The sequence below is a fragment of the Gobius niger genome (genome assembly GCF_951799975.1).
Source record: "Gobius niger genome assembly, chromosome: 19".
NCBI lineage: Eukaryota > Metazoa > Chordata > Actinopteri > Gobiiformes > Gobiidae > Gobius > Gobius niger.
The window spans coordinates 19,780,260-19,802,706 of record NC_136870.1 but is presented as its reverse complement, the minus strand read 5'-3'; the positions used below and the strand labels follow the sequence as shown (position 1 = coordinate 19,802,706).

Here is a 22,447-nt window from a genome sequence, read left to right as displayed (position 1 = left end):
ATGTGTGCAGATGTGTGCAGTCGTGACAGCGCTTCTGTCAGTCTCCCCCAGGGGAAACTGAAGCTACATATCTACATGTCTCATGTAAAGCGCTTTGTGACCATGTCTGTGAAAGGCGCTATATAAATAAAGCTCTTCTTCTCTTCTCCTTTGTCCCGTTTCTGTCATTTTTTATTGCTTTTTTGATGTCTTTTCATCAACTTTATTGTCCCATTTTTGTTGCATTTTCATCCTTGCTTTCATAGCTATTTTGATGCATTATTTTGTTGAAGCTTTTAGATTTTGGTTAAGCCAAACAGGGGAAAATGTGCTTGGTTCAGACAGGGGTTAAGAGTTTAAAAGCCTTTGTCTTATGTTTCTCAAACCACTACTTTGTACGACCCACTCTACCATCTGAGCCATTGTCGCCCCGATACATTGCTCAGTACATGCTACCAAAACAATTTTGTGACTGGCCGATTGCGACGTTCAAATTCTGATTTAAAAGCCTTTTTCCCTTGAAGCCCAACAGCAGCACTGTACACTACTGTGACTCCCGATCAGAGCAGTTCCCCTGACGGCTACAGCAGTCCACACACTCAATGCTCCTGGGAAAAGAAAGGCTAAGCTACTACTGGGGATAACTTTACAGCTCCCACGGGCTCTGGTCACCTAAACCTGAACCCGTCGAGTCCTCATCCAAGTCCCAGTCTGGGTCTGCTACACGCTGTGAGACATGTTCAAGGGTGTCGGGTGAATTTCCACATCCACACCAGATTGTTTAACCTGATTAGGCGAGTGTTTTTGGCCCTTCAGAAAACACTATCAGGGCATTTAGAGGGAAAAGTCCAGGAGGTGAGTCCCATTAGTTTGACTGGGAACAGTGTAAGTTAACAAGATCTGCTCAGGAGCCATTTCCTGGAGCGGTTTTAGGTCGAAGCACAAACATAAATGTGTCTTTATTTGAGTCAGGGAAGTAGTAAAAACTCCAACTCTGCCCTTTCCATGTTTTAGAAATCTGTTAACTAGAGCTGCTTGCATTTTCATGACACACTAAATCAAAAAGGGAGATAAAAATGTTGCCAAGTACTGATCGAATTTACGAATTTGACATTTTTTACTTCATTGGACACAGGATACGACATACAAATTGCTGTACCAATAGACTATGATCAAGTCCCAGTTCTTTTCTTGGACTAAGGAATTTTCTTTTGCTTGTCTTCACAAAATTGCCACGTCACTGGTGTTAAATGATGATGAATACAGTACTTACGACAGGCATTATCCCATCAAACTGAGAGAAACATGAGAAATGCCATCGCGCTGACGAGGAGACGCATTGTGCAAGAATCACAGACTTTCAAGGAAATCCAATTCACCATAGATTTGATTGGAATGACTTGGCATTGAAGCATTATCATTTACATTGAAACACAAGTTAGAGGGAGGGAGCTCTCTTGGATGCAACATTTTCTCATTGATTTTTCACTCAAAATCCATGTCTTAAAGGAATGGGCCACCGGTTTTCCATTCTGAGATATGTTCTTACCTGAGTTTAATGCGCTCAGTCAGGCAAACAGACCAAAGGTGTTGTTAGTGTTTAGCCTCTCCTCCTCTCCTCTAAGGGCCAAACGGCAGTGAAGTTAGAAGCACTTAAACGTCCGGGCAATAATATCTTCACTTTACTGCGTGGGCGTCGAAGTGCTTACAATATAGTACTCCTTTTTATCCGCTTACAAAATCAACATGTTTAATTTTGTGTAACTATATTTGGATCGTGTAACTACTCACGCAACGGTATTTAAATAGGGGAAACGTGGAAGAGCTTGGTCGCTTCTAACTTCACTCCGTTTGGGTCCATAGAGGAGAGGAGGAGAGGCTAAATGCTAACATTGTGTCCATAGCGCCATTGCTCTGCCTGATCCCGTCAGACCTCGGAAGCTAAGCAGGGGAGGGCCTGGTCGGTACTTGGATGGGAGACCGTTTGGTAACAACAGGAAGCCTGGGGAATGGAGTGAGTGAGTGGTTGGTGGTGGTCGGAGGGGCCGATGGCACAGACTGGTTGCCTCGCTTCCGTCAGTCTTACCACCACCGAGTATGAGAAGATGCTGAAAGACTGTTGTGGAGCGGAGGAAGCTGCGCAGGAGGAAGAGGAATGAGGTGGTGGAGCTGACCAGTGCAGGACACCACGCTCTGAAACGAGGAGGCACCGTTGCAGAGGATCAGAGGAGACAAAGGGCAGCCATGTTTCCTCCGGGTGCTACGGTTTCCTTTACCTTACTTCTTTTTTTTTTTTTGTATGGAGTGAATAAATAATGCAATGTAAAGCGTCTTTGAGTGTCCAGAAAAGTGCTATACAAAACCGATGTATCATTAACAACATCTTTGGTCTTTTTGCGTGACTGAGCGAACGCATAAAGTCCAGACAGGTACGCATCAACTCGTCTAAGCTCAGGTAAGAACATATCTCAGTATGGAAAAACGGTGGTCCTTTAAGGCAGATCATTAAACAGCTAGGAGGGAGGGGTGAACCATTTTTGCACATTCTCACATACTGCTTATAATCTAAAGTGAAAATGCAAAGGCCAAACAGAAGAAATCCTATTCGATAAAGAATGTAGACGGGTATTTAAAAAAGTCTTTTGAAATTACCAATTTTAATTTAAACTAAATATCAACTTAAGCACACACATTTTCGGAGAATTCGATTTCCATACACTTCCCACAAAAGATATTCTGCCCAAACTCATACCATACAGCACAAATATAGATGGTGTCACTCATAGGTGTGCTGGAGGGTGATGTGAACACTGGGACGGTGGTAGAGGTGGGTGTCTCTGGGACAAGGGAGTAAAATTTTTCAGGAGGGGGGGGGTCTTTTGTTTTCCACAGACACGCACTCACAGTAATGGCTCTCATCAGCGCAGCTCTGACATCCTCGGCCCACTCACTCTCCTCCATCACACTATTATCCAGATGATTCGCCGCCGTTTGCAACTTTTTATGGCACCAACATGTCAACACTCTCTCCTCCGGGTCCACGCCAGGTGTCCAAATGCAGCTCTGGTGATTTTTCGAGCGAATATACCGGGCAAAATGACGAGGTAATGTTGATTCAAAGCTGGAAAAAAAAAAAAGTTCATTTCGAGTGACGCATCCCCTTCCAAAAATGCAGCTGCTTTGAAGAGTCCATTTTAGATCATTTACAAGTCCATTATTTTGAACAGGGATTGAAAATGAACATAAACGCCACTCATTCTTCATCCGTTTAATCCTCTGATACACATTTTTTTTTTTATCTCGGAACGATCAAAGACAGTGTGATCACCTCAGCAGGAGCCTGTTAATCTACGCCGACGTGCTCCGAGCAGCTTGTTCCTCTGATCACTTCATAATTGAGTCTGTAATTACAATCTCCGTCTGGGGTTAAGCTCCAGTTCAAAGTTTAAAGGTTAGTCCGCCAAACGTGTTCTACTCCATTATGGCCCTTCACTGAGGTTTACCTTGTGGGGAATGACAACGCATAAAAGGTTCTGCTAATAATTCTGAACTGGACATTCTTAAGATCCGTCACGAGATTATTATAGGATACCCTCTCCACCCTGAGCGATCATTTACAGGCGGCGGCTAAAGACAAACTCGAGATAGGAACTCTGACTATAAAACATGTGGTCAAGTTCACGGGAAGCACATCAGAACATAAGACATAAAAATAGAGTTAATAGAAATCATGCATTAAACATACATACAGTTCTATAGTACACTGAGCTTATATAGTGGACATATGCGGTTATACACTGCCTGACCGAGGAAAAGGCTTTGATTACAGCACACTATCGCTATGGCGTTGTTTCAATAAGCTTCTGCAATGTCAAAAGATCCAGTGTTGCATTCATTTTTCACCAAGATTATGTACCGATGATGGGAGAGTGCAAAAAACAGTGCAAAGCCTTCTCCATTACATTCTAAAGATTCTCAATGGGGTTAAGATTTGGACTGATGAAAATGATGCCTCACGCTCCCGCTGAATCACTCTTTAACAATGTGAGCCCAATGAATCCTGGTTTTGTCATCTCGGAATATGCCCGTGTCATCAGGGAAGAAGAAATCCAGTGATGGAATAATCTGGAAGTTCACGTCGTAGGCTGATCTCATTCTTTGGGCTCATAGACCTGACCAACTGCAGCAACCCCAGATCAGAACAGTTAGTTAGATCCAGGTCTATCCACAGTGTATTTTTTACCATATTTATTTGTTTCTGGCTCTCAACAGTAAAAAAAAAAAAAGGCAAAACCAACAGACTTAGTTATTTATAATAGGCATGGCACGAATATAAACACTCAAGGAGAAGTCTCAGTCATCTGGGTGGTTTATGGCACGGCAGTACACCGGTTAGCGCTCGTGCTTCACAGCGAGAAGGTCTGGGTTCGATTCCCAACTAGACGGGGCCTTTATGTGTGGAGTTCATGTTCTCCCTGTGTCTGTGTAGGTTTGCTTCGGGTACTCCAATTTCCTACCACTAACAAAACATGTATAATAGGCCAGGATGAATGAGAGTGTGTTTGAGAGTGTGCAAGGCTACAATCTGGTGTGGCCTGTTCAGTAACATGCATCGTCCCTATCAAATAAACCTATAAACTAAACTAATAGAATTTTTACATCAAAATCTCAAGGAGTATAGATTTTTCTCGTAATGTGTTTAAATTGTCGTTTGGTTGGAAAAGCTCTAAAGGTCATCGCAAAAAAATGAGTTTAAAATACTTTGAGGAGCTTGGAATAGAGCTGCTGCTCCCCCACATCAAAGCCATGGGAAAGAAGTCTGGAAGCCCGAGAGAAGGATCCTCTTGGGCACCAGAGGAGGTAGAAGAAGCATCATGGATGAGGGAAAGTTAGCTGTTCACAGATCTGCCTCTTTGTGCTACAGAAAGACCGTCTCTCAAACCTTTTTCCAGCTCATGTCCTTCAGTGCTCTCTATCCCCTCACCAAACCTCTTCTAAGACAAGCTCATAAATCATAAGACAATAACACTCTTGGTATTCGGTGTTTTGTTGACATTAAACATATTTCAGAGACATTATTGTTTCGCATATCTGAGGGTTTTGAGGAACATCACAATGCCACGGGATTGTAGTGCAGCTCGGTCGCACGCTGCAAGCAAACCATATTCCGCTTCCAAATGAGAAAGACGCCAAGCTGCCAGAATCCATTTAATCAACAGTTCATTCTACAGCTTTTGGCTACGACTTTGCAAATCTCACGTACAACCCACAGCCTAATTTGCCATTTCTTTTTATTATCTGGCGCACAAAAACTACCACTCCTTAAACTTATGAACCCCGCAGAAAAGAACAGTAATTGCAGACTGTTCTTTATTTTCCTAAAACCCCCAAATATTTAAAGCTGTTTTTGCACAGTTGCCTGGTAACACTTTTTAAGAACCGCAGAAGAGAGAAGCGTGCTGTGAAGGAGCCAAATAAAATCGAGCTGCCACACAATGTGCAAGTTAGAGAGACAGAGGGGAGAGAGAAAACTAAGGTTCGATGGCAGAGACAAAGGAGATCTGTTCATGCGCAATCATCTTTCCAAGCCTTTAGTGGCACGAACTGCATCAGCACATGAGTTTAATGACGCTTTGAGTGTGTGCTATAAGAGCTAAACACAAACAAATATGATTCAGAGCTACTTTAACGCTTCAGTGAGCTGTAATCAAAACATAAGTCGGCATGTAAATAGATGGTGTTAGCTATAAGAAGATACAATGTGTGAAGATGCAGTTTATTCCAGTCAATATAGTGGTATATCCCTAAATTACCATTGTAAAATATCTATATCGCGAGAAGCCGCAAGACATCACAAAAAACGTATTATAATACAACCAACAGTTACACAAATATTGCGAGAAACAATTACTGAAATTTGCTCAAGTCTACACAGTAAATTGTAAGTTTATTTAGTGAACAAATGTGGCCTGATAAAAAAAAAAAAAGGTTGGCACAAAGCAGAAGGTCATTTGCTACAATGTTTGGTTGTGGTGCCTTGCAGATGGAAATTAGCTCCAAGAACTAAAGTCTGGTACAAAACATCTTTTCATACGCTGATTAATGCTCCGGTACATGGTCCCTGTCAAATAAATTCAATACACTTAACTAAACTAAAGATAAACTTAACTAAACTAAACCTAAGCTTTGATTACAGCACACTATCGCCGTGGTGTTGTTTCCATAAGCTTCTGCAATGTCAAAAGATCCAGTGTTGCAATCATTTATTTATTTATTTATTTCAGTCATGTTAGTTACATGTTTTCACATTTCAACAACTATACATGATTTAAAAAAAAAAAAAAATGTATATACATGATTGAACAGGAGCACGATGAAGACAACGCTTATGCTAAGTGCCCCTTTCTTCAGATACAAAAGGTAGACAAAAAAAAAAAAACATAAATGGTCTGATTCGCAGGTATTATACTTTAAGCCATAAGCTAGAATAAACAACACAGGTACTACAGTTTTTAAAGTTGAAATCTAATATTTACAGTAGTGTGTAAGAGTTGATATTTGTTGATTTGAACTGTTTTTAAATGCACAGTGGAGGAGTTCTTTAAATTCAAGGGCAGGGTGCGCTTCTGGGTTGTTCTGGCAAAAGGGAGAGTAAAGTGAAGTTTTCTACGACTGGATGCATCGGTGTTGAATACAAAAATCAATCGAAAAAATCTTGCTTTATACATTATTATCAATGTTTGTAATTTAATGAGATCTTGTAATTTTAATAGTTTTGATTTTATAAACAGTTGATTTGTATGTTCTCTACTATGAGTTTTATGTATTATTCTTTTAGCTTTTTTTTTGTATTTTTATCAGCGGTTGAATTGTAGTTTTGTATGTGTTTCCCCAAACTTCTGAGCAATAAAGTAAGTGAGGCAGTATTAAAGTGCAGTATAAGACCCTTAAAGATTCACGAATTAAAAAATATTTTACTTTGTGAAGAACAGCAATGTTTCTACATAATTTATTTCTAATACTGTTGACATGAGATTTCCAATTTAATTTTTCATCCAGTGTCACACCCAAAAACTTGAGTTCAGATACTCTTTCAATATTTCTTCCATTTATCATCATTTATCACCAAGATCTTGTGTTGATGATGGGGTAGTGTGACCACTGCGCAAAGCCTTCTCCAGCACATCCCAAAGATTCTCCATGGGGTTAAAGATGCCTGAAGCGGCCGATCCATGTGTGAAAATGATGCCTCGCGCTCCCTAAATCACTCTTTCGCAAGGTGATCCCGATGAATCCTGAAATCATTATGGAATATGCCCGTGCCGTCAGGGAAGAAGAAATCCATTGATGGAATAACCTGGTCATTAAGGATGTTCAGGTAGTATCAGCTGATCTCAGTCTTTGGGCACATGGTGTTGCTGAACCTGACCAACTGCAGCAACCACAAGTTCCAGGTTGCACGTTCTTCATGGTCAGGCAGTGTACTATAATTACAAAATGCAAGGAAGTTACTGAATTTCGCAATTCTTTGTTTGTTTTGTTCAGTTTGTTTGTATACATTATTGTCCCCGTACGGAAATTTGTCCTCTGCATTTGACCCATCCTTCAATGCCACTGGGGCCACCTGCTCCTTACAGGTTACCCCATCTCCTCATGTATGGCCAGACTAAAGGTCAGAATAACCTAGCTTTAGGATTTAGCTATTATTATACATGTTTTAGTGGTAGGGTAAACCGGAGTACCCCGAGGAAACCTACGCAGACATGGGGAGAACATGCAAACTCCCCACAGAAAGGTCCCGTCCAGGTGGGAATAGAACCCAGGACCCTTCTAGCTGTGAAGCATGAGCCCTAATTCTCAAACATAGATCATAAAGAACATTCAATACAGTTGGATACTGTCCGTCTGAATCAACAACTTACTGGACTTTATGTATCTATGTGAATGTTTGAGAACTCCTGTTTAACCTCTAAACCCCCACCTGAACCAACATTTTCTCCAGTTTGGCTTTACCCGTATCTTAAAGCTTCTTGAAAAAGTATAAGACAAAAACAAGGATGAAAATACAACAGAAGAGTGACAAAATATTGACAAAAAAGTGATGAAAAGGTGGCAAAAAATTGATGGCAAGTGATGGGGAAAAAAGATAAAACTGACAAATATGACAACCCCAGGAAAGAGATAAATTTAGATTTAAAATGAGGCATTACACTGGCCTGTGTAACCTTTTAGATTTGGTTAAAGCTGATTTGAAGATGCTCTTGGTGAAAACTGTGGGTCATCTTTGTTTTATTGATTTATTGGACTTGTGTTTTTAGTAATGTCTTCAATACAATACAAACACAATTTTAAGTTATACTACAAAATATCAATGCTAAGGTATAGGTTATAAAGCCTGAAAAGGCATAATGTAGGACCTTTTTTCTGTTGCCATATGCCTATTATACCTGACAGACAGCAGTTTCAGTGTGACATACAGAGGTGGCGGATGCAGTGGGAGGACAGCACTCGAGGCCTCTCCATTATTTCATCTCCTGCAGAGGGAGAGTAAATGGCTGCACAGAGCTGTTAGTTCTTTCGAGGCGGGTGACACTGAAACCCACGCGTCGAAACATCACTCATCAAAACTGTGAGCCATACTGTACCTCTATATAAACCCCGTGCATGGCCAAAACAGGAGCATCCTCTCCCTAGGGCGACATTTTCACACCTGGAGAGGCTCAGCAACACGAGGGAATGGATGGAACAGAAAGCCTGGCATGTGATGATCGCGAAATATAATTCATGGGTCTGAAGTGATGAAAAATTAGGGTTGGTGGAGGGTCAAAAGTCCTACAAATGATGAGGGGGAATGTTAAGTGACTGCAATTCAAGTCTGTAATACAGTATTTAATTGAGATGAAGGTAGAGAGGCATGGTGCAAGGATAACATTTCAAACTAGTTAAAATGTGAACTGCTCAACAATACAACAATGCATTACAGAACATTGAGGTCTGAGTTACAGGGTTAGCTGGTTTTACTTATTATTTACTTACTATTCTCTTCATTCACATAACTTTGAAAACTGACGATTAATTTGGTTGTTTCTACTTCAATCCCTGATAAGCTCAGAGCAATATTTCTAGGATTGTCGTTGCATAATCTATCAATTACAAAACTATCCTCCACATTTTAAAACCCATTTTCCATCACAGGACCTGCTCTCAGAGGTGAATAGTACTTTTGAAGAAATTGTACTCATGTGGTACTTTTTAGTGTCGGCACTCTTAGTTCAGTATAAGAAAAGAAAACTACTCGTTCCACGGTGAAAACTTCATGTGCAGTGTAGTGTAGATTGTGTTTCATGTACTTCATTCTTCAGGAAAATGATTTTTGTGTATTTTTTCTGAACTTGAGAAAAAGCTCCTGCACACTGTCTCACTCTATTTCTTAGCTTTTTTTGCTGCAATTTCTCGGTCACTCTAACCTTCATGAGGCTTTGTATATTTTTTCTGGCATTTCTTTTGGAAACATTAGGATTTTTACATAACTACTAGGGCTGAACGATATGGACAAAATTTTATATCTCGATATTCCTGCCAGATATCTCGATATCGATACAATACGATAAAACTATGGGTTCAATGAAAACCAAGCATTTAAAATAAAAAAATAAAATAAAAACATAATACAAAAGAGTGCTGTTTTATTGATGAAAATCTATATCGGTTATATCTTGCTTTTCGATTTTAACATCTTGAATGTTCATATCTCGACATTGAATGATAAAGATATGTCTTTCAGCCCCAATAACTACTACTGAATCGTAAATCCGACTTTCACGCTCACTCAGTACACACAGTATTTTCCCCAGGTACTTTTTGCTACATAAAATGATTTCAAAGTTAAGTTACTCTTACTTCACCCAATATTTTAGCTACTTTACCCAATATTTTAGCTATTCTTCCCACCTCTGCCCTTTGTAAGTTCATCACAACACTTTGTTAGCAAGTGAAAGAAGGCATCTTAAAGAGTGGATGGCTTGTCACTATTAGAAAATAACCAGGTAAACCATTAGTAGATCCATTTTTATTACTTCTTATTTGATACAGGAACACTCGCTCCTGCCTCTATTTGAGAGTGTGCCAAAATCACATTCTAGAAGCCTGAAAACAATCAATAATTCTGGTCTGCCAAAACAACAGCATCCTCCCCGAGAGCAACGCGTTCACACCTGGAGAAGTCGAAGAGAAACTCTAGGAAATGAACAGAAAAGTTGAGAAAATAGACTCATGAATCACTGCACATCCAAGATTATTTACTGCCTTGAGACAAACTAATGATGTCATGCACTGGAAATACTCCCATAGACACTTCAGTGAAAAGGCTGGTACATAGGAGGAAAAGGTTAACCGCTTTGAAATGCAGTGTTGGTATGTAGCGGCAGAGTGGTTAGCACTCCGGCCATTCAAAGAAGAGGGTGTGGGTTTGCTTTTCAGTCTGGCAGTGAAGTGAGAATGAACTGGGCAGCACCATGTTTGGAAAATTAATTAGGATTTTCTGAGAGATGCAGATACAGACAGCAATGTGTCAGACAAGGGGGCGTGGCCTTGCCGAGGGGGAAGAAAACCTCTGGGAATCACAAATTTTTACTGTTTTTAGCCGTTTTTTGGCAGACTTTAAACATATTTATCACATACCAATAAAGTCAAGAAATAAATCTGGTTCATGTCGTTGTTTTTTCACAGCAAACTGTTCAGCAGAAGCAAAAAACGGCCCTTGTTTCTAATGTTAGCTTATGTAGCATGAAGCTAACCAAACTTTCAGGTTAGTTTTGTCCGTTTTTTAATTATATGGGTTAATGAGCCACTTTGCTCCTCTCCATGTCTCTGTATCTTTATTTAATAGAAAAATATGTTCAGAATGTATTCAAGTAATGGGAGAGAAATGGGAGAAAGTTTATTCTTTTCGATTCTTTGTATCCCCCCTCTGCGTCAAACTTGACCACATATGGGCAAATTCCCAAGATACAAATGTTAATGAGATGGCTGGGGGGTATTTCATTTCCCCCTGGTGTCTCTGGCCAGAAAACCACAATTGCAATTTCACTGCCAATGGGTCAGAGTCACCAACACACACTAATGGAATGACAACGAAAACGCTAACATGCTAACGGGCAAAGCTAACTGCGTGCTAGAGCCATTTAAACCGTATTTACAGCCAAGTTTGAGTGAAAAAATGATCTCCATTGTGTAATTGGTTGTACAATATCCCTCTCTCCCTTTGTCTTTTCGGTCAGCGTAGTATTTACTCTCACGGACAATTAATGAGTAAAAACACAAGATGCTATGACACCGGCAGTGGCGCTTATGGCCCCCTGGGGGCATGAGTTACTTAGGACTGCTTTAAACAATCAAGACATGAATGAAGCAAACAAATGTTGAGTATACTATACTATAACGAGCAAACAATGTTATAACAGGGTTAAAAGTTCAAGAAAGTCCATATTTTTCTTGCAAGATATGTCCCTTTTCCTTCAAAATGTAATGTGTCATATTGGTGTTATGTTGGAGCCACCAGAAATTGAGTTGAAGTCTAAAGCGCAGATTATCGAGGACACTAATGTCCCAGTGTGTCCATCAAACTTGGCAGAAACACTGGCCACTGCCATCCATCACTCGTGGGACATCTTGCAGATAATTTGATGAAGTTCCACAGTCCATTCACAGAAGCACTAGTTCAGGACCTAAATCTAAGTAATCAGCCACAACATTATGACCACAGACTGATGCAGTGACAGATGATCTTTTCATCAAGGCATCTGTTAAGCAGATGATACACAAGTGAAGTTTATATAGCTACATGAATACTGCATCTCAAATGATGTACTACACACAATTATGCAAATTAGGCAGGTGCTTATGTCTGACTATTTCTATTTGATGCTCCGTGCCTTTGATATAATACATGAATAGGATGCATTTTGTAAATTCCTAACAATACAGATAAAGAGTCCATTACATAAGCAAATTCCAATAAATTGAAAGAGTAGACAGCCGATACCATATATAGTATTGTGCATTAAAGACCACAAACTTAACATTAGCACCATTACCTTGACATTAAAGGAAACACATTTGGGCCACATTCCTGCCCCGCGTCGCTGCTCAAACTTAACAGACTGTGACCTCCTCTGCTCTGTAATGGGAAAGAAAGGCGCAGACCCTGAAGCCATAAAACGGCTGAGAGCTGGTGCCAACGGTGCTTCTGCAATTAACCCGTCTTAAAACAACAAGGCCAGACTTAGACAAGGCACTCTGGCATAGGGTTTTCAGCAGTACATACAGTCACCAAAAGTCTTAAAGAGGGAGAGAGTGGACAGACACGGGAAGGGGGGGGGGGATTTGTCTAGAGATGTAGAGCCCCGAGGGTTGTCACAGTGAACTAGTCGCATGGTAATTAGGCGGATTTTTTACACCGGATTCCCTGCCTGTCCAACCCAGCTGCACTATATGACTAGACTGGGCAATAATGGGGTTAAGTGTCTTACCCATAGAGACACAACGACAGTGTGTGCTCAGGCTGGGGTTGAACAGGTGAACTTTCGATTCCCAGACAAATACTTGAGGACCACAGCACTACGGAAAATAATTGCTTTTCAAGTCCTTAAACCAGGACTGAGTGATGTCTAAAGCAATACTCAAGGATTATGCAGGTCGCAGAGGCAATTTTAAAGCTTTCCCATGCCAGAAACAATATTCCGATGCTACAAATGAAACAAATGAATGTCTTTATCATTTAAGGGGTACTATATATGTAAGGTGAAATTATACCATAGGAGCACTTCGGACGTCCAAGTGCTCCTATGTTATTACGCCTTACAATATAGTTCCCCTTTTTATCCGCTTAGAAAATCGAAGTGTTTAATTTTGTGTAACTAGACTTGGATCGTGTAAAGGCTCCCGTAACTGTATTTAAATAGGGAAAACGTGGAACAGCCTGGTAGCTTCTAACTTCACCCCAGTTTGGGTCGATACCTATGCTAGGAGAGGCTAAATGCTAACAACATTTGCGTGGCTGAGCGCACGCACAAAGACCAGACAGGTACGCATCAACTTGTCTAAGGTAAGAACATATCTCAGTATGGAAAAACGAAGGCCTGTTCCTTTAAACTGTTATAAACATCGGGTCTGGTCACTATATAGAGAGAGTGGATCTTAAACTTTACATTCATAGTTTGTCCACTAGTGTTGATGCTTTTGTTTCCTTCCATTGTTGGTACAAAATGAAGATGTAACAGGGAAGCTTTGTGTAAATATTAATGTCAAATGGGGGTGGATTTACATAAGTTTTCTTCATCCCACCCCGGCAAAATTGGATCTTGCTTTCTTTTTATGCTGAAATTAAAGTTGTTTTATGATGCCTGAAATAAATAAAATAAAGCATCACAGTAAAACAGTGGATCAGTAATAAGATAATAGATGACGATAGCAATCCACTGTCCAAATCTGCAATGATCTGATTTAACTGGACTTTAAATGTATTAGGTGTTTTTATTATAGGCTGTGTGAAATTAGCAAGCCCAAGGCGAATTTCTGCGCATGGTAGCCTATAAAGTTTTTCGATTCTATTAAATTCTACTTTAACAACTCCATGGTGCGTTTCGAAAGTGCTGCAAAGTTTATGGCATAAAAGATCAAGCAATGTTAATATTTTCAAAGAAATTTAGCCTGCTGGAAACAAATTAACGCTTTTCAGTGATATCTGGCACTTAATGACTTTTAATTACGTCTAAACTCGGACTCATCCAGCACTAAACAAGTCTTCATTGGCACTAAAACCAGGACTAAAACGGAGTGAAGTCTAACCCATTTTCAGAATCACCAGGACCGTTTGAGAAGCACTAGGCAAAAGCATGAATTGCATTGAAGTGTGAAAAGGATTCTCATGAAAAGCCCACAATAAAACAGTGAATGGCGTCTTTTAGCTTGAGAGCCCATCTGAACACAAAAGCTCCACTCTTTCCCCCAAAAAAGCTGTCCTGCTTTTGGTGCCTAAGTGGTACCAGACTTCGCTGTTTCTTCATTGGTCGAGTTATTTATTTAACAAAACGAAGCTGTAAAAAGCTAAACATGAGGTCATGGAATGTTTCGGCACGGCACGAACAAGTCAACGCTTTCTGACGAGACTTCAAACCTCACCTCGGCAAAAAATATGAGCTGCTACGGGGACACTTGTTTTTTTTTTTTTTTTTTTTTTTTCACTGATCGCTGAATAACTGTGGCGGAGTGGTTCACATGCGTTTCCAATTAGGGGTCCAAAAGCAGGGCCCCATTTAGAGACCTGTGGAAGTCGGAGGAAATGTTAAACAGGCATCGCCACAAGAGCTAAGAGACAGATCCATCAAAAAAGACGGACTTTCTAAACACTCATGAAGGCATCGCTGTGAGGTAATGAAGTCTATACATGCTGAAAAGAAAGAGGGGGATTATTTTTGACATGTTCGCGGTTTACGAGGAATTATTGTGACATACTGACGCTGATATTTGGTCTTGTAATAACTTTTTAGATCTGGTTTGTCGAAATAAAATAAAGCTTTTGTTAATGGATTCTTTGTTGAAAAATAATGTCTTTGACTTGAAGAGACTTAATGCCCTTCGTTAGTCCGGGGTTTCCCAGACTTTTCACATCAACTGCCACCTAAGAAAAAATGCGTCTCTTTTAAGTACCACCATATTCAAAGCAAATCTAAAACAGACAACACCAGGTCTAAACTTAAGGACCTTACCTGATCTGAATCAAGTGTAAAATAGGACTTAACTGTGACTAAAGTCGTACTGAAAAAGGACTCAGAAGATCAAAACAAAATAGTCTCAATGTTCAAGGTAAAGTCCCTCTAACACTCTCATGTCCTGGGGCAGACTGGCAAAGACGGGGCAATAATACGGGGCGATGGCGCCTTAAAGCGGTGCTAAGTAACTTGTTAACCATAATGAATCCTTTCTATAGTCCCTCTGGGGGTAACGCAAGTGTTAATGGAATGATTGGGGGGTCTTTCATCTCTCCCGGTGGCTCTGGCCAGAGAACCACAATTGCAACTTCGCTGCCTACGGGTCAGAGGCCCCAATACACACTAATGGAATCACGAAGAAGAAGCTAACAGGCTAATGGGCAAAGCTAACTGCGGGCTAGCGCCACTTTAACAGTATTTACAGCCAAGTTTGTGTAATTGGATGTACAATCTCTCTCTCTCCCTTTGTCTTTTCTGTCAGCATAGTATTTACTGTCACAGACAATTAATCAGTAAAAAAACGCAATATCCTACGACACCTGCAGTGGCGCTTATGGCCTCTAGGGGCATGATTAGAACTGCTTTAACCTGGTACTTGCCGTCACCCCTGATCAGGGACTTAGGGTTAGAGTCATGTACGGCAAATGTGATGTCACTCACACAGATCTCACACTGATTTTTAGAAACTAGGTCTTGGCTTTCAAATGAGGTGTCACATTGGCATATAAACTCTGCTGTCAATACGCTTTGAGATTTGGATAGAAGGTAAGGTCTCCTTTGTCTTCTGCATTTGACCCATCCTTTGATGCCACTAGACGAGACCCAGTGCAATGGAGGACCGCAGTGCATCACCTGGGGACCCCCTCTAGATGATGGAGCCAGGCTGAAGGTCCGTATCACCTGGAGGATGAACCTATTGTAAATGTTTTTAGTTGTAGGGGAAACAGGAGTAGCTGGAGGAAACCTACGCAGACACAGGAGGTGTGTGGGCATATGCATTATTACTAACCCTAAATCTAATCTAACCTAACCCTAGAATTGGCTAGAACAGGTTAAAGAATATACATCAATCCCTGACACAACAGCCCAGTGTACTCATAGTGGAGATCTATTAAATGGCGGAAACTATGAATTTTTTGTTATTTGGCAAAAATCTTAATAGTTTGTTTAGATTCTTGAAATAAACACAAAACGAAGGGGAGTTTGGGAGTCTGTTGAACAAAACAAAAACAAAATCCCGCCATGTTCGGAGGCTCGTCAGCCTGTTTACATTTAGCCTCACCCCTCAGCGGCAGCAGCAGACCGCGGCCCCACACTGAGAGCCCGAGGAGCAGCGGGACACTTTGAAGTGAGCTGTAAACGGATGGAGCGCGTTTCTCTGTCACCTGTGATGAACTCCAGTCCAAACCGGGGTGTACCAACAACACAGTCCCCCTTTAGACATGAGAGAACTGCACTGCCTTACTGTACCTACCTTTACAAGGCTTTGAAGTGCGAGTTGGCCTGGTTTGTATTACAGGGCACTGGCTTGGCTTGTAGGGATTTGCTGGCTTAGTTGAACATGATATGCAAGTCATTTTCCAACATCAAAATTGAAATAAAACCAAAATTAGGCAACAAGATTAAAGAAAAATACTGTATGACCACCAAGTACTGCATGTTTTTTTCCATAGGTTTCTCATAGCATATTTACAAATGTGTAAATGAAGACCTTGTTGCGCTACATTAATTGCAGTAAAAGTACATTTTCTGCATGTTGTTCCCCTCTGTCGCTCACTCACAGTAGGCCTATGTCTGCAGGAGGCTTTGAAGTGAGGGCCTGGTTTGTATTACAGGCTTGAGTCCACAGTCTTTATATCTAATACACCTCCGGGGGACTGGAGTTGTTAAACACTGGCCACAAGGCACCGACCTCCAACCTGCTTCGACAAATGGAGAGGTTTACTGAGCAGGATCTGAGAGAAAAAGCACTTAGGCGGGCTAAATAGAGTTTGGAAACAAGGGAACCATCAAAGTTACGTAGATTTCACCAGGCAAACAATCCTCTACTGACCCCTTGTGGGATCAGTTAATATAGCCTTATCTTGCAATGGTTAAACGTAATGGTTGGTTGGAGGTACTACAAGTATGACTAAACTTACTGCAAGTTGCCTTAAGAGTTTGTCTCACCGCAACTCGGACTGATTGCACGGATACAGAGGATCCCATCTCACCGGCCTGGAGACTATAGTTGGGGACTTAAGTCACTGCTGGTCACGGAAATGGCTCCGATACGGCCCCTGGAAAAAGGCGAGTCTCCAGGTAGTCTCGGTGAAAAAGGTTGAATTTCAGTGGAGTCGCCACATGCATGGTCTCCAAGAGGTCTCAGCGGTCTCAAGCAGCTGTGGCAATGTTGCTAACACTATTTGTTGTGGAGTCAATTTGAGATCTCCTTGGTATCCGACAGGTCTCAGAGACATTGCAGGGATGTCACAGAAACGTCTCCCAGGCTGAGGACAACAAATAGTGTTTGAGACAGCGTAGACCTATCCTGGTTAAACCACACCCACTACTTTTCCGCGCGAAAGAAAGTGGTCTAGACACACACGGTAAACAAGTTCAGTTAATCAGTAAAAAAAACACAACATGCTACGACACCTGCAGTGGCGCTTATGGCCTCTAGGGGCATAATTAGAACTGCTTCAACCTGGTACTTGCCGTCACCCCGATCAGAGACTTAGGGTTAGGGTTGTGCACGGCAAATGTGAAGTCACTCACACAGATCTCACACAGATTTGTAGAAACTAGAAGGTCTTGGCTTTCAAATGAGGTGTCACACATATAAACTCTGCTTCAATACGCTTTGAGATTTGGATATGAGGTAAGGTTTCCTTTGTCTTCTGCATTTGACCCATATTTTGATGCCGCTGGAGGCGACCCATCAGGAGCAGTGGGGGACCACAGTGCATCGACTGGGGACCCATCTCTAGATGATGGAGCCAGGCTGAAGGTCAGTATCACCTGGAGGATGAACCTATTGTAAATGTTTTTAGTTGCAGGGGAAACAGGAGTAGCTGGAGGAAACCTACACAGACACAGGGAGAACATGCAAACTCCGCACAGTTCATATTTTGTGAATTGGACTTCAGCTGCCGTCACGTCCGCCAATTGCTGATTGGTTTATTATTTTATTGCTCTGTTACCAGACTAACGTCCCTGCGTGGAATGGACAGGGAATAGTATGGCAGAGTCAGGCAAGCATAGACCTCTCGGAGACCATGCGGAGGTTCAAGTCTAGATTCTTTAATAAAAAAGACTAAATGAATGGACTTTTTAAATCTCTAGATACAAAAGATACATGTTTTATAACTGACAGGGGTAAAAAATTCCAGCCGATACTACAAATGTCCTTTAAGTGCAGAAATCGACAATATCCAAATCGCTGCAACAGAAAATCAAAGACGCCGGCGCGCAGCGTGGTTCGCAGAAAGCAATCCGTCTAAGCCTCCATTTGGTCAATTCTCATTTGGCTAAATCCAATTAGCATCGATCCTGGATGCGCTTAGAGCCGGGGTTTAGTTTTTTTTTGCCTTGATGGAGCAGGAATCTTAACAGTCTTATTTAACCTAAAGCGGAGTTTGTGGAGTAAAATGCGTGTAGGGATTGATCCTGCCCGCACCGAGGGGTTTCCCAGCGTGTGCCAAACAAAAAAGAAGAAGAAGAAAAAAAGCCCCTAAATCGAGCATCTTATTTGGTTCTTTGAAGTCAGCGCCGCGGAGTGTATCATTGGCGTTTTGAAGGTGCTGCTTTCCACAATCGAGGCCAAGGTTTTGAAGTTTCCCCTATAATATTGCACCTGCCACAGTGATATCCCTCAGCTATGCATTATACATTGCTCTTAAAAGAAGGCCTCGCTGTAGAAGAAATCAAGGCGGCTTCAAGGTATATATTGACAGAAACAGTTGGAGAGACCTAAAGCATATCGGTCATATCTTCTACTATGAAAGTGGTAAATATCCAAATAACCAAAGGAGAATGGCTCATGCCTAAGGTCTGAAATGAGGTTATAAAACACATTTATTGCAGTCTTGGGGATTTGTGAGGCATGCAGGCGCTTTCAACAACATCAACACGCAAAAAACAATCGTTCAGTGTACAAAAGAGAGCCTATAGGGCAAGATGTGAATGCAGAAGGAGAAACTGTTGTGTCGGCAAAACAAAACAAAAAGTCAACTTCAGTGATGAAATATTCTCTGATGGAATAAAATCATTTTTTTCTTAAAGCTTGTTTTGTTAAAGTGTTTTTTTATTTTTTCAATCTTGAGTTGACTCCAGAGATTTTAGAGCAAATAATCATCACGGCACCATAAATTTGCAAGCATGCCTTTGGTCAAAAGCGAAAGCTTGTTCGATAACATTTCATTTCTGCAGAGGGCACTCTGAATTTGAAAATCCTGGCCAACCCAGTTTCTCACTTCTGGCATAGACATTCATTTAAATTTTTAAACATAAAACAATGCTTCATGCCTCAATCATGTACATTATGATCCACATTAAAGAAGGAGGCCGCTGTTTTTCCATACTGAGATATGTTCTTACCTGAGCTTAGACGAGTTGATGTGTACCTGTCTGGTCTTTGTGCGCAGACAGACCAAAGATGTTGGTAGCATTTAGCCTCTCCCAGCATATTCCTATAGCTCCAAACTAGCTCTTCCACGCTTTCCCTATTTAAAGTATAATTCCAAGTATAATTATACAAAATAAGGCGTAAAAATACCTTAGGAGCACTTCCACTTTACTGCGCGGACGCTGAAGTGCTCCTAAGGTATTATTATGCCTTACAATATAGCTCCCTTTTTAATCGACATATTTAATTTTGTGCAACTATACTAGATCGTGTAACTTTTCACGTAACTGTATTTAAATAGGAAAAACGTGGAGTTTGGTAGCTTCTAACTTCACCCCAGTTTGAAGCAATAGTCTTTGGTCTATTTACGTGGCTGAGCGCACGCACAAAGACCAGATAGGTACGCATCAACTCGTCTAAGCTCAAATCTCAGTATGGAAAAACGGTTGCCTATTCCTTTAATAATGAGAAAGAAAAAAGCATTTCAAAGATCCGTTCAAGAGACTGGCTCATTTGATATACATTTTTAATGACACCAGCCAGAAGACTCGTATTATCCAAGAAGTCATAGCTAACAGGCACCTTTTTGATTGAAATCCTCCAAAATCACAAGAGGACTGAGTTTTTCCCTGTGTGTGAATAATTAATGAAAAGAGGCTGCAGCTGTTTGACAGCTCATTTCTAGAGCAAAAAGCTTTCACTTGTGTCGCCCGCACCGTTGTTGGGCTGCTTCTCATGCTCATACAGGGGGAGTTCTGCGTGAAGATAGCCTGGAAAAAAAAGATCCAGTGAGGGGGTGAGGAGCTCAGTTACCCGGGAGGAGCTCGGAGTACAGTCGCTGCTCTTTCACGTCGAAAGGAGCAGCTGAGGTGGCTAGGGCATCTGTTTCGGATGCCTCCTGGTCGCCTCCCGCGGGATGTGTTCCAGGCATGTCCTAGTGGGACAAGGTCTCGTGAAAGGCCCAGGACACGCTGGTGGGACTATGTCTCCGAGCTGGCCTGGGGTCACCTCGTGGTCCCCCCAGAACAGCTGGAGGAGGTGTGCGTGGATCGGGAAGTCTGGGCATCTCTGCTGAGACTGTTGCTTCCGCGACTCAGATGAAGCAGAAGTAAATGGATGGATGGATGGATGGATGGATGGATGGATGGATGGATGGATGGAAGAGCCGATACGATAGGCAAAAACATCACATCACTCACAGTAATATCCAGTCAACTCAACAGACAATACCACAGAATCAACGTTCCCACTCTAATCAATAAACTTGTCCTAATTATTATCGCTTTGTGTCCCCAGAACACCGCCTTAAACATATTTAGCGCCTAATTACACTCAATAACAGAATGCTATTAATTCAAAACAGCAGCACTTCCATCTATTAGCAAACAACCTCTCTTTAATCGGTATTACCACTTCACAAGCGGACATTTAATTCACTCTTTGGCTAATTGACAAATCCAACATTAGGCGCCGCTAATGCTCCATAAATTACCACTTGAGAGGCTGTTAATTGCGCTGATTGATTGTCGATTGATAGTCGTTTTAGATCAAAATCCGATTTCAAATGAAGCTAATAAAAACATTTTTTTCCACTGTACAATATGCAGAGCGACTGTTGTGGTGCGCGCTTTGCTTAGCACTTCTGATGTTGATAATTAAGTAGTGTTTGCATAGCGCTGGGCTGGAATCTCTGCTTTTAAAAAGATGTTTACTGTCTCTAAAAGCGGCGCGATCGAGTCAGCCTGAGGGTCTTATGGCTCTCTCTTTATAGACGTCTTTTGGCTCAACAACTTAAAACGGTGCACGCTCAGAAACCCACACGGGAAAACAAGACTTTGAAAATAAAATAGGGAAAAAAAAAATCTGCCTCTCAATTAGCTCTTGCACTCATCTCTCCTTGGAACACAGTTGTTTTTCAGTCGGCTGCGTCCTCTTTGTTTATTTGAAAGCTGAGAGAGAGAGAGAGAGAGAGAGAGCCGGGAGAGAGTTTTATCAGCCGCTAATCACTGCTTGTCAAATTCACAGCCAAGAAAACAATAAAAAACAACCAAGAAATAAACGTCTCCTCCGCCACAGACACAGCGCAGCCTTGGACAATCACCAATTCATTATGATCTGGCACATTTGTCAAGTCAGAATAGGTCTATTTACAAACAAAGACATTATTTCTCAATCATTTTCATCGTCTTAATATCGTCCTCTGTGTTTTAAGCCCCACCGACTTCCCTCTCATTGATTCGATTTGGTTGGATGGATAATTCGCTTGTCATTAGCATCAAAAGGGCCGAAACAAAGGCAGCAAATGATCAAGATTTTGTGAATGGAAATTGTCATGTTATTCACACCTACAATTGGCAACATGGATTCAGTACTGCTGCTTTTACTACTTTCACCCGAACGAACACTCCTACAAATATGACAAATACACCCACTCTTTGACCAGTGTTGGGGGTTACAAAAGTAACAAGTTACAAAAATATATTACTTTTTTCAGTAACTAAGGAATATAACAAATTACTTAGGGGCTAGATGCAGGTAGGTCATTTTTATACTCACTACTGCCCCCTCAGGTCTTACGTGTAGTGCAGGATTTTAGAGGCATCTGTGGTGAATAGCTCATTCTACACATCAGGACATTACTGGAACATGTAGGGAGAGGAAAGTACTTAATTTTAACATTTTTAAACTCCGTATAGTCCCTTTAACCAAAATACAGGAATAAATAAGTCATTACAGTTCAAGTAACTTGAGTTACATTTAAAGTGCATTTAACAAATGTATGAACAAAAAAATGCCAAACTCCCCTCAATTAACTTTTCAGTCAGTGTAGTATTTACTCTCACGTACAATTAATGAGTAAAAAAAGCATGCTACGACACCTGCAGTGTGGCCTCTAGGAGCTTGAGTTACTTAGTTCTGCTTTAAATAAAATATATATTGCCATCTCCCAAATCAACAGGCAAACTACTAAACTATTTCTATCACAGGTGAAAGGAAAATGATGAAGTTTGGGTTAAATGACAGACAATATGAGAGTCTTCCACGTTTGAGTGCCTTGCATACAAAGTGAATTGGTTTTGGGACTGGCTGC

At 41.2% G+C, this 22,447-nt stretch overlaps 1 protein-coding gene across 1 annotated transcript in view; it reads right to left on the bottom strand.

Moving 5' to 3' along the window:
* Window positions 1–22,447, bottom strand: part of adkb (adenosine kinase b) — a 253,614-nt gene that overhangs the window by 206,264 nt on the left and 24,903 nt on the right. The gene's annotated exons all lie outside the window — the stretch shown is intronic.